This window comes from Camellia sinensis, chromosome 12 (genome assembly GCF_055761805.1).
Source record: "Camellia sinensis isolate YWXY chromosome 12, ASM5576180v1, whole genome shotgun sequence".
NCBI lineage: Eukaryota > Viridiplantae > Streptophyta > Magnoliopsida > Ericales > Theaceae > Camellia > Camellia sinensis.
In genome coordinates, this window is record NC_138972.1 from 69,079,203 (window position 1) to 69,093,672 (window position 14,470).

Below are 14,470 nucleotides of genomic sequence, written 5' to 3' on the forward strand. Positions count from 1 at the left end.
AAATATCCTACATATTAAAAAAAAAAATTAGAAAAAATGTGTAACTTTTGGATATGTGTTTATCAGTTCTGTTTTATGAACATAAACAATTGATGTTTCAATTTAAAAATTAAAAAGTTAAAAAAAAATTAGATTGAGTTTTTAGAGATAAAAGAAGTCATCTAACTTTTCTATATACTATTTAAGACGGACTATTTAATCACATAAAAAATAGAAATTATATGTAGAGATTATCCCTATATATTATGCTATTAGATACAACTATAGCTGTAACAAATTAACTACAATGTATATGAAAAGTTATTTTAAGCTTTAATTTTCAATTAATTGAATTATAATTAACAAACTAACAAATAGTTGTAATTGTATAATGGGATAGAAAGAGGATAAAAATAAAAAAACATAATGATATTTAAAAGTTTTAAATTTACCTAATGTTATAGTGAAATTTTGAATCCTGAATAAATTTTCACATTTTCTATAAAATAAAATGATAATAAAAAATAAAAAATTTTGATACCCATCTTTTTACTTCAATTTTATGGTCTTCATTGAAGAAAATAAAATCCGATCAAAATCCTTGGTACAGAACGAACATAGATACTTGAATTGGAACCATAACCACTAATAATTCTTCTCTGCCATGCAAACCTGTAAACAAACACATAAACCTCACTAAAGCCGAAACCGAAACCAAAGCAAAACCAAAACCAAAACCAAACCAATAGCAGAGAGAGAGAATCACACATGAAAAAAATAAAATTAAAAAACAAATAAATTTATGGAATGAGAAAATGTTACCTCCAATAACTTATACCTCACCCAACCCAATCCATTAGCTCATCCGCCAATGCACGCGAAATCTAGGAGTTTGAATGACTAATAAGATTATTCTTTAAATAAGACTTAAAAATTGATTAATTTATCCTATTAAGTGATTTAAAATTTTGATAGATATACATAACAAAAATAGATAATTCTATTAGTAAATCATAATTCAAATTTAGAAATTGTCATATTTTTTTTGAGATCAATGTTTAAATTCTTATCTTTTTATTTTTTATTGGGAAAATTATAGTGGTAGTCCCTGTAATTTATCTTTTCTTCATTGTGGTCCCTGTTGTTTCAATTTAATCAATTTTGCCCCTTAATTTTATAGATTGTGTCATATTAGTCCAATAAATAACGACGGTTAAGTTTGATGGACAGAAAATCAAATTATGTTTTAACTTGGTCCATGTAGTTTACAGGATGTGTCAATTTTGTCCTGTTATTTTGAGTTTCCTATAAACTACAGTGACTAAATTGACACATCCTGTAAACTACAGGGACCAAATTGAAACATCATTTGATTTTCCATCCATCAAACTTAACCGCCGTTATTTATTTGACTAATATGACACAATCCATAAAATTAAGGGGCAAAATTGATCTAATTGAATAACATGGATCAAAATGAGAAAATGAGTAAACTACAGGGACCATTTGCATAATTTACCCTTTTTATTTTTGTGTGGTTTCTATTTGGTTTTTTTTTTTTCCAATTTATTTAAGATAGAGTTGTGGGTTTCTATATATATATATATATATATATATTCCAATTTAATTTATCTATGGTTTCTATTTGTTTTTAATTATTATTATTTAGGTAAGTTATGACGTAAGTTAGATATGTGATAGACATGTGGGTTTTATTAATTTAAAGTATGGTGGTTGGAGATATTTTTAAATTTGATTTGTTTAGATAAACTTTAAAGATTTTTAAAATTTAAAATTGAATATTGAGATGCAAAAAAAAATATTTTAACAAAATAAATAAAAATCAAATTTATTAATTTTATCTGTTTGTATATTTGATTTTTGTTTTGTTTTGTTTTTTTTTTGTTTTTTTTTTTGTTATAATATAATATAATATATAAGATATAGATAGATATTCACAACTTTCACGAAAAGTATTATCTGATTTTTTGGGAAAGGGAGAAGGCAAGCAAGCTTTAATATATTTTTTTGGAAATCGGTGAGAGAGATTAGGATGGAGAGATTATGAAATATTTTTGATATATTTCCATTTGAAATTCATAAATTAAAGGATAATTATTATTTCTAAAATAATGAAATAAATAAATCAGTCAATAGTTTTTTTAAATCTATTTTATAAATTGAAAAATCAATAATTTTAGAAAATTAATTAATTTGTCATATTAAGTGATTTAAAATTTTAATAGACATACATCAAAAAAATAAATAATTATATTATTAAATCATTAGTCAAATTTAGATATCGTTATATCTTTTTGAGATTCATATCTAAATTCTAATCTTCTTTATTTTTGTGTGGTTTTTATTTTTATTTTTTTCAATTTATTTTAGATGGAGTTGTGGGTTTTTATTTATTTTTTTAAAATTTAATTTATTTGTGGTTTCTATTTGTTTTTAATTATTATTATTTAGGTAAGTTATGATGTGAGTTAAATATGTGATAGATATGTGAGTTTTATTGATTTAAAATATAATAGTTGGAGATATTTTCAAATCAAATTTGTTTAGATAAACTTTATAGATTTTTAAAATTTAAAATTAGATATTGAAAGACAAAAGAAATATTTTAACTGAGTAAATAAAAATCTAATTTATTAATTTTATTTGTTTATATATCTGATTTTTTTTTCTTATGTTATAATATATAAGATATAGACAGATACCCACAACTTTCATGAAAACTATTATCTAATTGAGGAGAGAAAAGGAATGCAAGTTTTAATTTTTTTTATTTTGAAAATTGGTGACAGAGATTATGATGGAGAGATTATGAAATATTTTTGTTATCTTCCCATTATAATTTTTAAAATAATTAAATAAATAAATCAACCAATAGGTTTTTTTAATCTATTTTATAAATTGAAAATTCAATAATTTTAGAATGAAAGTTTGGAAGTCTTAGGAGGCTTCTCATTAGAAACCCCATTTTTCTTATATAATATATAGATATAAATATTTACATTTGTTTTAGATAATTTTTTTAATATACAAATTATTTTTTTAGATTTTTTTATAAAAATAATTTAACAATCCCATCACAAACCATAGTGTATGGGAGAAGTTAAAAAGGGTGTTGCAGTAACTATGAGAGAAGTTAAAAAGATTTGTGATTTAGGAGAAGTCAATAAATGCTGAGGTTAGTTATTTTTTTAAATCAAAAAATTAAAAAATTAGAATTAAAATATTGAAACTCTCACAAAGTTTGTGGGTTAAAAACCTCATTTTCTTTATATAATCTATACTATATATATAAGCAAATGTAGTGATCTCTTAAAAAATTCAAAACTCTCAATCCTAACATCTTATGAACCTCTTTCCTACGTGGCACATCCATTCTTCTCTCATTCTATTTCCCTCTTTTTTCTTATCTTTTTTTATATTTTTTATTTCACTTTTTAATTACTTATGGCATGGATATAAAAGATTTTCAAAATATTTAAAAATAGAAGATGAGTTTGACTCTAATTCAAATTTCTTCATCAAAACTCTCAATCCTAACATCATGTAGTGATCTCTTAAAAAATTCAAAACTCTCAATCCTAACATCTTATGAACATCTTTCTTACGTGGCACATCCATTCTTCTCTCATTCTAATTTCCTCTTTTTTCTTATCTTTTTTTTATATTTTTTATTTCACTTTTTAATTACTTATGGCATGGATATAAAAGATTTTCAAAATATTTAAAAATAGAAGATGAGTTTGACTCTAATTCAAATTTCTTCATCAAAACTCTCAATCCTAACATCTCATGAACCTCTTTCCTACGTGGCACATCCATTCTTCTCTCATTCTATTTTCCTATTTTTTCTTATCTTTTTTTATATTTTTTATTTCACTTTTTAATTACTCATGGCATGGATATAAAAGATTTTCAAAATATTTAAAGATAAAAGATTTTCAAAATATTTAAAAATAAAAGATGAGTTTGACTCTAATTCAAATTTCTTCATCAATTTATGTCTTACCCAAGGATATTTGAAATAAATAAATAAATAAATTTATAAATCTCAAAACCTAACTTCTATGACAATATGAAATTAGGCAAAAAGATTGGAGAACAAAAATAACGTTCTAAAGAAATTAAACGGGTGATTTAACCAATTATGCAAGATTTTTAGCATCTTATGTGAAAAGAAGCACATGTTTTAAATCTCATATTATGTTTTTTGCTCTCTTTTACTTTTACAATTTATCTAAGTTTCTCTTTCTATATTCGTATAATTTATCTTCAAATTTGCATTTGATTTTTTTTTTAATCTTTATCTTATATTTACAGGATCGATTCTTGCTTTTGATTTTCAATTAAGTTTATTCTATTTTTATCTGATTTTCACTTTTTATATTCTTATAATTTTTTATTCTTTCTTATTTCAATTAAGTAGCTTTAGAAGACAAAATTTGATTAAATTATAGGTAGTAGACACAAAATAGAGCTAAAATTTGTATAATAAGATAACATAATTGCTTATTTTTTAACTACACAAAATTTAAATTTTAAAAAATTATAAGTGGCACTTAAATCTTATCTGATTTTTAACATACTACCTTGATTTTATTTTAGTTTTTTTTTTTACAAATTTTAAAAAATTATAAGTGGCATTTCACTCTTATCTAATTTTTTACTTATTACCCTCTCCATTTCTTCTGTTATTAGAGTTATATTAGATTTTATTTTTCTTTTCAAGTTTGTCTTATCTTATTTTTTAATTTTAAATTTCAACTTTTTTTTTTTCAATTATTGAATTTCTCTCTACCTCATTTTTCTAGGATTTGTCTAATTTTCTTATATATATATATATATATATATTTATAGTTCATCTTCAAATTTAAACTTAATTTGTTTTTATCTATATCTTATATTTACAGAATCCACTCTTACTCTTAATTTTCAATTGAACATTTTTTTCTTCTAAAATTTATTTAATTAAATATAGTAAGATCACTAAATATATTATTTCAATACCCATCTAAATTAATATCATAGTATTTAATTGTTAATTTTTAGCATGTTCAACATTATTTACCATTTTTTGTTACTTGCCCGTGCATAGCACGGGTTACCGCTAGTATATATAGATAGATTGTACAGGAAGGGAGGGATGCTTCACTGGAAACAGGCTTGCAAGTTAAAAACAAGGACTAGAATAAGGAAAGCTTCAAATCCCACAAGTCCGCATTTGCGACTCAATTTCGTAATAAAAATACCGGGATACAATGTGACTACGTATATTACACAATAGTCATTGTTGTGCACTCTATTGAGTTTATTTTACCATTAATTTTGATAATTTAATCTTTAAATTGGGATTAAAAATCTTGTTCGTATTAAATTTTTTGACTTTTGTGAGAGAAAAAATAAAATGATTATGATTTGGATGTGATATTTTCTCTTATTGATTTTTTAGCTTTTTTGTCTTTTTATAACTATTTTAGCCCCCACCCTCATTTAAGTCTATGCCAAGGCTTAATCTTTTTACTTTTTAAGATAGAGCTAGGAGAATATATCTGAAAAAGACAAGTTGATCGGGCATCGATAACTTTTTAATCAAATCACATTTGTATTCAATTTCTTATTTCAAATTATACTTATTATTCAAAATTTTAAATGCAAATGTAATTTGATGAAAGACCTACCAATGTTCAATTAATTTGATTTTTTGTAAATATGTTATATTTGACATACTCTAAAAAGTAAACTGTTTGGATCATCGAAATGAGTCCTAGAATGGGTCGAATAGGCAGTGTAACAATGACTGTTGTGCACTACGCCCAATTGCCACTCCAAATTCATCTGATCTTCCTTACTATAATTGAGACTAATTAGTGCGACTTATATGATCTATTTATAATTTTTTTTTTTGAAAGTTTGGTCTTTGAGATATGAGTTTTGTATCATTTTAATCTTCAATATTTAAATTGTGTCAATTACTTTCTAATGTATAAAATTATTTTAATTTCATCTCCAATATTTAAATTGTGTCAAGTGTTCCAATTTGGTCCCTCCCAATGTCTCTATTAAGAAAGTTAGATTGTGAGACAATGTGTCAATCTGAATTGTGGGATTAAATTGAAATACTTTTTATACATTAAATACTATATTGACATAATTTAAAAATTTTGGACAAAAATGATATAAGATTCATACTTTAGGGACTAAAAATAATTAACCCATTATTAAATATCTGAAGAAAATGCACATCATGGAGTAAGAAATTTGATTGTTGCTTTGATTACGATTGAATATGTCTTTGGTTATGTCTCAAGTGCTATTGAGTTATGACCCATTTTGGTATTGGTTACGACTTATTGTGATATTGGTTATTATCTATTGTGGTTATTATTTTGGTTATGACCAAAAAAAAAAATTTGATTATGCCTCTAGTGGTGTTTAATTATAACTCAGTGTAATTTTATTTATTTATTTATTTATTTTGATTGGCTAAATAAAGCTTTATTAATGGAAAGAGCAAGAAACATGAAAACTTACATCAACAAAGCAGGATTGGAGAGAAACCAATCAAGAGCAACCAAACAGAACAGAAAAAAACAACAAAATAGCAGTAGCAAACCAAACAACACAACAAATATAAACAACAAAACACCAGGCCGACCCAATGACAGAGATTAACAGCTACTGCTCGCCCCTACAAATTATGAACCACAACACTGAAAGCTGCTACTGATGCTCCAACTAACCCAGGCACCTTCTAACCTCAATAGCAAAGCCTAATTTGCCTCCACGTGAGAACAACATCATTAACTAAGAAGACGAAGTCCTTAAGGGAAGCTTTGAGCCAAAGAGCTAATCCGATCTTGATTAGTTCCCACAAGTCAGCAGAATTAGGATAGGTATCACTAAAAACACACTCATTCCTATGCTTCCAAAGAGACCAGAGAACTACTAGTGGAATTACTCTTCAAAATTTTCTGAGTGGACACTTAAATTTATCACCCATCCACCAATTAAGCAGGCCTGCCACAGATTTTGGAATACACCATTGAAGTCCTCAATAATGTAACACTAAAGACCAAATGATCCAAGAGAAATGACAATGAAGCAGAACATGAGAAACAGATTCAGGAGCCATTTTGCAGAAAATGCATAAGGGTGAAACATTGTTGCCAAGAATGCCAATCTTGAGCAAAAAACAGTTGTTTTAATTCTGTTTTTTCAGGCTAACCATCCCAAAAAATAGACTTTGGGGGGTAAGATATTGCTCCACACAAACTTGCTAAGTCTGAGATGAGGCCCAAGAAGAGAATTGCAAAGAGAGTATAAAGGAAACATTGAGAAATCACTAGAACCTGTGGCTGTAGAGGACCAGACCAGACTATCAGCACTACTTATGTAACAACCCTCACTCTACTCTAGTCATGCTTGCATATATTACATGATCTTGTCTTGATATGTTGCATTTTGCAAACCTTGATTTGTTTTGCTTAAGTGTTTCCTGCATGTTTTGTACCTTGCTTGGTGTGAGTTTAGCCGAGGTCATCTTCAGTCTAGAATTATCTTGGAACCACTTTGTTTGACCTCTACCTTCGCCCTGACATATTGGCCGAGATGTCATTATCTAGGCCGAGGTGTTCATCATCAAGGCCGAAATGTGTGTTATCTAGGCCGAGATGTTACCTTTGCACCTAAGTGATCTTGTCCTAGAGTGGTATGACCTAGACCGAGGTGTGGCACATCTAGGCCAAGGTGTGGCACAGCTTAGTCAAGTGTTGTCCTTCCTAGCCGAGATCATTGTTCCCCTACTTGCCGATGCCTTGTTCTTAGCCGAGATCATTACCTGTCGGAGTGCCTATGCCATCTTGCTTGTTGAACACACTTTGTCATAGTCTTGCCTTTTCACTCAGCCACCTTTTGAGGAGAACCAACCCGATAGTGCCACGTGTCCCAGCTGAGTGTTAAGTCAGCCAGCAGACCTAGAAATGTATCATTTGCTATATGTCTTTGTTTGTGAGGAGAGAGAAACTCTAGAATAAGAAGAAGAAGTTCTTAGAGGAGGAATAGATTTCCAACCTTGATCCTTAGAGTTCAAACCGTTTGATTCGTGTTTTGAGGTTAGAATCTTAATCTACTCTTGTTGTTCTTATTGATCATCTAGCTACATTGCATGATCGAACCTGATTTGCAAGCCATGCATCGATTTAAAGTTAGGTTTAGAAAGAGAAAGGGGTATTCATGTGTTCTTGAAGAAAAAGCCTTGTTTGATCCGAAAGCTTGCATTGAGATTCATGTTTTTGTGTTTGTTTTCATGAAATCTTCGAGTATGGGTACCCAGGTCCATGTTTTTGAATTCATAGCAAGAAATCTCAGATTTTGTAATGATAAGTTATGATCTTTGCATCCATGTTTTTCATGTTCATGTTCTTCAAGAAAGGGAAACCCAGATTTTCCCGACTTCATTTCCTTGAATGTGGCCATCGGGACCACACCTCGGCAATGAGGTGTGGGACCTCGGCCAAGATCTGGTTGGCGCCCATTATGTTTTCCCGAGATGAGGAACAGTGTTTTGTTTTGGTTCGACTTAGTTTTGAAAGAATGCCGAGATCATTTGCATTCATGTAAAGCTTGTTTGAAAGTGCATTCAATAGACTTTGCCATGTGTTTGTAGGACTTGGACTCTCGCTTGACCCTGACGTTGAAGAACTATGCGAGTGGTATTTTTAATAAAGCCATGTTATAAAGTTTTGATATAGCTTTGCCTTGTTTTGAAAAGTATTTGTTAAGCATGAATAATTATCCCTATTTTGTGCATCAAGTGTTAGTCTCGTTTTGGATAACAACCTTTGAAAGTCCATACGTGCTAAGGGACTATAAGCACTTGTAGCACAACCTTTGAAAGTCCGTACGTGCTAGGGGACTATAAGCATTTGTAGCACAACCTTTGAAAGTCCGTACGTGCTAGGGGACTATAAGCACTTGTAGCACAACCTTTGAAAGTCCGTACGTGCTAGGGGACTATAACCACTTGTAGCACAACCTTTGAAAGTTCGTACGTGCTAGGGGACTATAAGCATTTGTAGCACAACCTTTATTAATGTCACCCCTTGAAACTTGAAAGCCTTGAAAGACTTTGATTGATGAAGCTTGAAAGACTTGTTAGTTGAACTTGTTTTGTCTTTAACTCTATGCAAGATATAATGTGTATCGCTTTGATAAAGATCTCGGATATTATTCATGCAAACCCCTTTATTATTTGTACCATTCACTGAGTATCCAAGCTCACCCTCTCTATATATATGTAGGTGATGAGCAGGACGACGGTGACGCCTAGATGTGCTTTGCAACTTATTTTGGACTCGCATTTTGTAGCATCTCGAAGATCATGCTTCTTAACTTGTAATTCCTTGTGTTTTATATATGATGGCTTGATAAGCCTTTTGGTCAAGATGTATTTTTGTACTTCATTTTATTGTACCCAAGTTGTAAAGCTATATAAAGATGTATGCCATTTCGTTTGACTTATGCACAGCTCTTATGGACTAATTAGACTCGTATACACTGCTTCTGCACATGTTAGCCCCATATGTAATACTCTGATTGTGTGTGAATCCTTGTAAGTTGGCCTTTGGTAATCTCGGATTACTGGCCATCACGGCGCCATTCTACTAGGGGCAGAATGGGGTCGTGACAGATTGGTATCAGAGCACAAGTTCCTTATAGTACGTTATTCACACACTTTGAGTCCTAAAGAGCATAGGATTTCCCTTAGAAAGATATTAGAATTGCATTATATTGCTTGCTACATGACAATGTGTGCATCATCTCGGCGTGACTATTTGTTATTTGCATGCATATTATTTGATCGTTTTGTTTTAAAGTCACATTTTGCATACTCTTAGCATCATGAGAAGGGGTAGACCACCAGTTGGCCGAGATCATCCCGAAGACAGATTGGACAGATTAAAGAGACTGGTCGAAGGTTTGGTCCGTGAGTTAAGACAACCTAGGCCACAAGACACTAGTACCACTTCTACCCAGGTCGAGCAGACAAACGGCCGACATGCAGTTCCACCTCCACCTCCTCCAGCACCGCAAGTGCCTCAACAGCAAGCTTTATATGGGGACGACACCATAGCCCTGATTCGAGAGTTTAAGAAGATGAAACCGCCAAGATTCTCTGGGGGTATAGAGCCGATGAAAGCCGAGGCGTGGGTCTTGGAAATGGAGAAACTGTTTGAGATTTTTCCCAGCACCGACGCCCAGAAGGTGTCATTAGCAGCATTCACGTTGGACGACGACGCACGAAGATAGTGGATGATGACCAAGGAAGGTAACCCAGGTTTGACTTGGGCAAGATTTTTCGAATTGTTCTACAACAAGCATTTTCCCCTTAGTGTCCGAGATCGCAAGACCACGGAGTTTCAGACTTTAACACAAGGCAACAAGACAATGGCAGAATACGACTGTGCTTTTACCGAGGTGGTGAGATATGCGCCTCACATGGTCGATGATGAATATAGAAAAGCCAGGAAGTTTGAAAGTGGGCTTCGTGGGCCGATACAAGATCGAGTTAACATGCTCAACATGCCGACTTACGCTGGAGTATTGGACAAGGCCATCCTTGCAGAAGCTAACTTGAACCGATACCAGAATTCAGGAGAGAGCCAGAGAAAGAGACAGAACTATGACACTCGTCGAGTTCCGTTTAACACCAAGAAGAAAGCGAATGTGGACAGCTCCAGCAACTCGAACCAGGAAGGTAATGCTAAGTCGACGTGTGCAAGTTATGGGAAACCGCATTCCAGAGTTTGTTGTTGGGCATCAGGAGCCTATTTTAAATGTGGCGAAATGGGTCATCGTGTGAAAGACTGTCCGAAGACAAGGACTGATGATGGTAAGAAGAATGTGAGTAGCTCGGGCTTTGCACAGAGAAATAACATCGGGAGGGCCCAGACGAGATAGGGCAAAGTTTTTGCATTGGTACCAGGAGACACTCAGAATGCTGAGACAGTCGTGTCAAGTATACTCCCAATCTGCTCTCAAGATGCATACATATTGATTGATTCAAGTTCTACACATTCATTTGTATCTGCTAAGTTTGCCGAGAAATTAAGTAGAGAACAAGAACCCCTTGATTATGTGTTATATGTGTCCACTCCAACTGGGAGAACTATGATTGTTGCATCCATTTATAGGGCGTGTGTTGTTGTGATTGAGAATGTAGAATTATTAGTTGATTTGATGCCGTTGAACATAAGTCACTTTGATGTCATTTTGGGAATGGATTGGTTAATAGCAAATTATGCATCCATAAATTGCGATTCTAAGAGTGTCACACTGAAACCCCCAAACCAAGCCGAGGTTATTTTCCAGGGTAAAGGAGTAGTATCCCAACCTTACTTCGTCTTATCCATGAAAGCCTATAAGTTGATCCAAAAGGGGTGTCAAGGTTATCTGTGCAGTATACTAAGTGAATTGAATGGAAATGTTGAGTTAGCCGACATCCTAGTAGTTAGAGAATTCCCCGATGTCTTTCCAAATGAATTGCCTGGCCAATCAGTGGATAGGGAAATAGAATTTACGGTGGATGTTATGTCAGGAACCCAACCTATCTCCAAAACACCCTATAGAATGGCCCCATCCGAACTCAAGGAACTGAAACTACAATTACAAGAATTGTTGGATAAGGGATTTATTAGGCCGAACATTTCACCTTGGGGAGCACCAGTTCTATTTGTCAAGAAAAAGGATGGTACACTTCGTCTTTGTATCGACTACTGAGAGCTAAATAAGGTGACCATTAAGAATAAATATCCATTGCTGAGGATTGATGATTTACTTGATCAACTACAAGGGGCACGGGTCTTTTCTAAGATTAATCTGAGGTCGGGCTACCATCAGCTGAAAGTTAAGGCCGAGGATGTCGAGAAGACTGCTTTTTGGACCAGGTATGGCCACTATGAATTTTTGGTAATGCCTTTTGGAGTGAGCAACGCTCCTGCAGCATTCATGGATTTGATGAACAGTGTTTTTAAGCCGTACCTAGACGAGTTCGTGGTTGTTTTCATCGACGACATACTGATCTATTCCAAGAGTGGCGATGAGCATAAGCAGCATTTGAGACTAGCCTTACAAATCCTAAGAGACAGGAAATTATATACCAAGCTTAGCAAGTGTGAATTTTGGCTTTCCAGCATTTCATTTTTGGGCCATGTGATTAATAAATAAGGAATCTCTGTTGATCCAAGTAAGATTGAAGCCGTCGTGAATTGGCCGACGCCGACCAACGTGTCCGAGGTTCATAGTTTTCTGGGTTTGGCCGGCTATTACAGGAAGTTTGTGAAGGATTTCTCAAGGATTGCAGTACCACTGACACAACTAACTCAGAAAGGAGTAGCGTATGAATGGACCGAGGATAGGGAATCAACTTTTCGTGAGTTAAAGACGAGATTAGTTACAGCACCGATACTTATACTACCGTCAGATAAAGAAGAATTTCAAATTTATTGTGATGCTTCACATAAGGGATTGGGTTGCGTGTTAATGCAAGGAGGCAAAGTTATACCGTATGTATCTCGTCAGTTGAAACCTCACGAAAAGAATTATCCTACCCATGATTTAGAGCTAGCAGCCGTGGTGTTTGCTTTGACGATTTGGCGACATCACTTGTATGGGGCTTCTTGTCAAGTTTTCACAGACCATCAGAGTCTAAAGTACTTATTCATTCAAAAGGAATTAAATTTGAGGCAGAGAAGATGGCTTGAGTTATTGAAAGACTATGACATGCAAATTCAATATCACCCAGGTAAAGCAAACTTAGTAGCCGACGCATTGAGCAGAAAATCAGTTGGAAGTCTGGCATGCTTAACCATGATTTTCAGTGGAGCCGACCGTTATAGAGGAAGTGAAGGCCAGACAAATGGAAGACGGATTCTTCAAGAACGTTGCCGATGAGATTCTCACTAAGCTGAGGTCAAGGTACACTATTGAAAATCAGGTACTTAAGTTTGAAGGAAGGCTGTGCGTGGCCAACATTCCAGAGTTGAAAATGAAGATTCTGCAGGAATCTCATGGTTCCAGATTTGCTGTTCATCTAGGGAACACTAAGATGTATCAAGATGTGAAACAAACTTTTTGGTGGCCGAATATGAAAAGAGAAATAGCCGAGTTTGTGTCTCAGTGCTTGCATTGTGAACAAGTGAAAGCAGAACATCAAAGACCAGCAGGATTTCTTCAACCTTTGCCAATCCTCGAGTGGAAATGGGAGCACGTCTCCATGGATTTTGTTGTTAGCTTACCGAAGATGCAGAAGGGTGTAGACACCCCATTTTTGACCGACCATAAGACTCAGACGTCACCGATTGAGCGCTCGGTGATATTGCATAATGTGCTCGTTCAGAAGTCTCAGAGTCGCGGCCGTGAGCCCTGCCTCCGGACTTCCGAACCCTCTTCTTTGCCTTGCCTCGGTTTGCGAACCAGACTCGATTTTCTCTGTTTCTTTTCCTGAGGGGAGGGAGAGGTCCCGTAGACCATCTCTCAGTGGCCGTGGGCTACATTTGGTGGCCATAGGCCATTTTGCCCATTTCGGAGCCCGGTTTCCGGTTTTTCGGGACCGTTGGCCGTGTGCCTCGGTTCGGGACCGCTTAACCATCTCCGTTTGCTCTAAATTTTGGCATACATCTTATTTACTCCCTTTTGAGGGACACTAAGGTCTGAGAGACCCACTTCATGGCCGAACGCCACTTTTGGTGCTTAGCAGCCCAGTTTTCGGGACCCCGAACTGCGTGTTTTGGCCCCCGAGCATTCGTTTTGCATCGGTTTTCGTTCATTTTTGGCAGGTACCTCTGTTTTATCACCAGGAAGGTCACTGGAGGGTGGGAGGCCAGCAATTATCTTGACAACCAGTTATATTCCATTTCCGCCCTCTGACACCCGTTTTTCTCACTTCCGAGCCAATGTTGAACACCTTGGGGCCACTTTCTTCAACCCCAAACCACATATTTGTGTTATACACACATGGGAGGATCCTAATATCATATGGCCGGCCAGAAATTTCATTTGACCCTTTTGAACCCCTCTTAAAAATGGCTTGTTCTCTCTCCTGTTTTAGAGTTGCCAATTTCGAACCACAGGGTTGTGATGAGGGAACCTGGGAGGACACCTTTTTGTGGTGGCCGGCCAGAAAATCAACTTGACCTTTTTGACCGCTAGCCGGCCGGCTAGGGGGTGTGGCCGGCCGGCCACCTGCAACTTTGAAAAGTGGCCGGCCTTGATCCTTGCAATATGAACTTTACAGCTGTATAGCTGTTTCCCCCAGAAAATATCTCAATCCGGGGGACAGCTGTTGGGGGAGAACTTGGTCTTTTTTCCCCCACTCTTTCCCTCCCTTTTCTCCCTCTCCTTGGTCCATATAACCAGGGGCCAGCATTTGTATTAGGGGTTACAAAAAAAATCCATTAAGCCTCTTGCATTATAT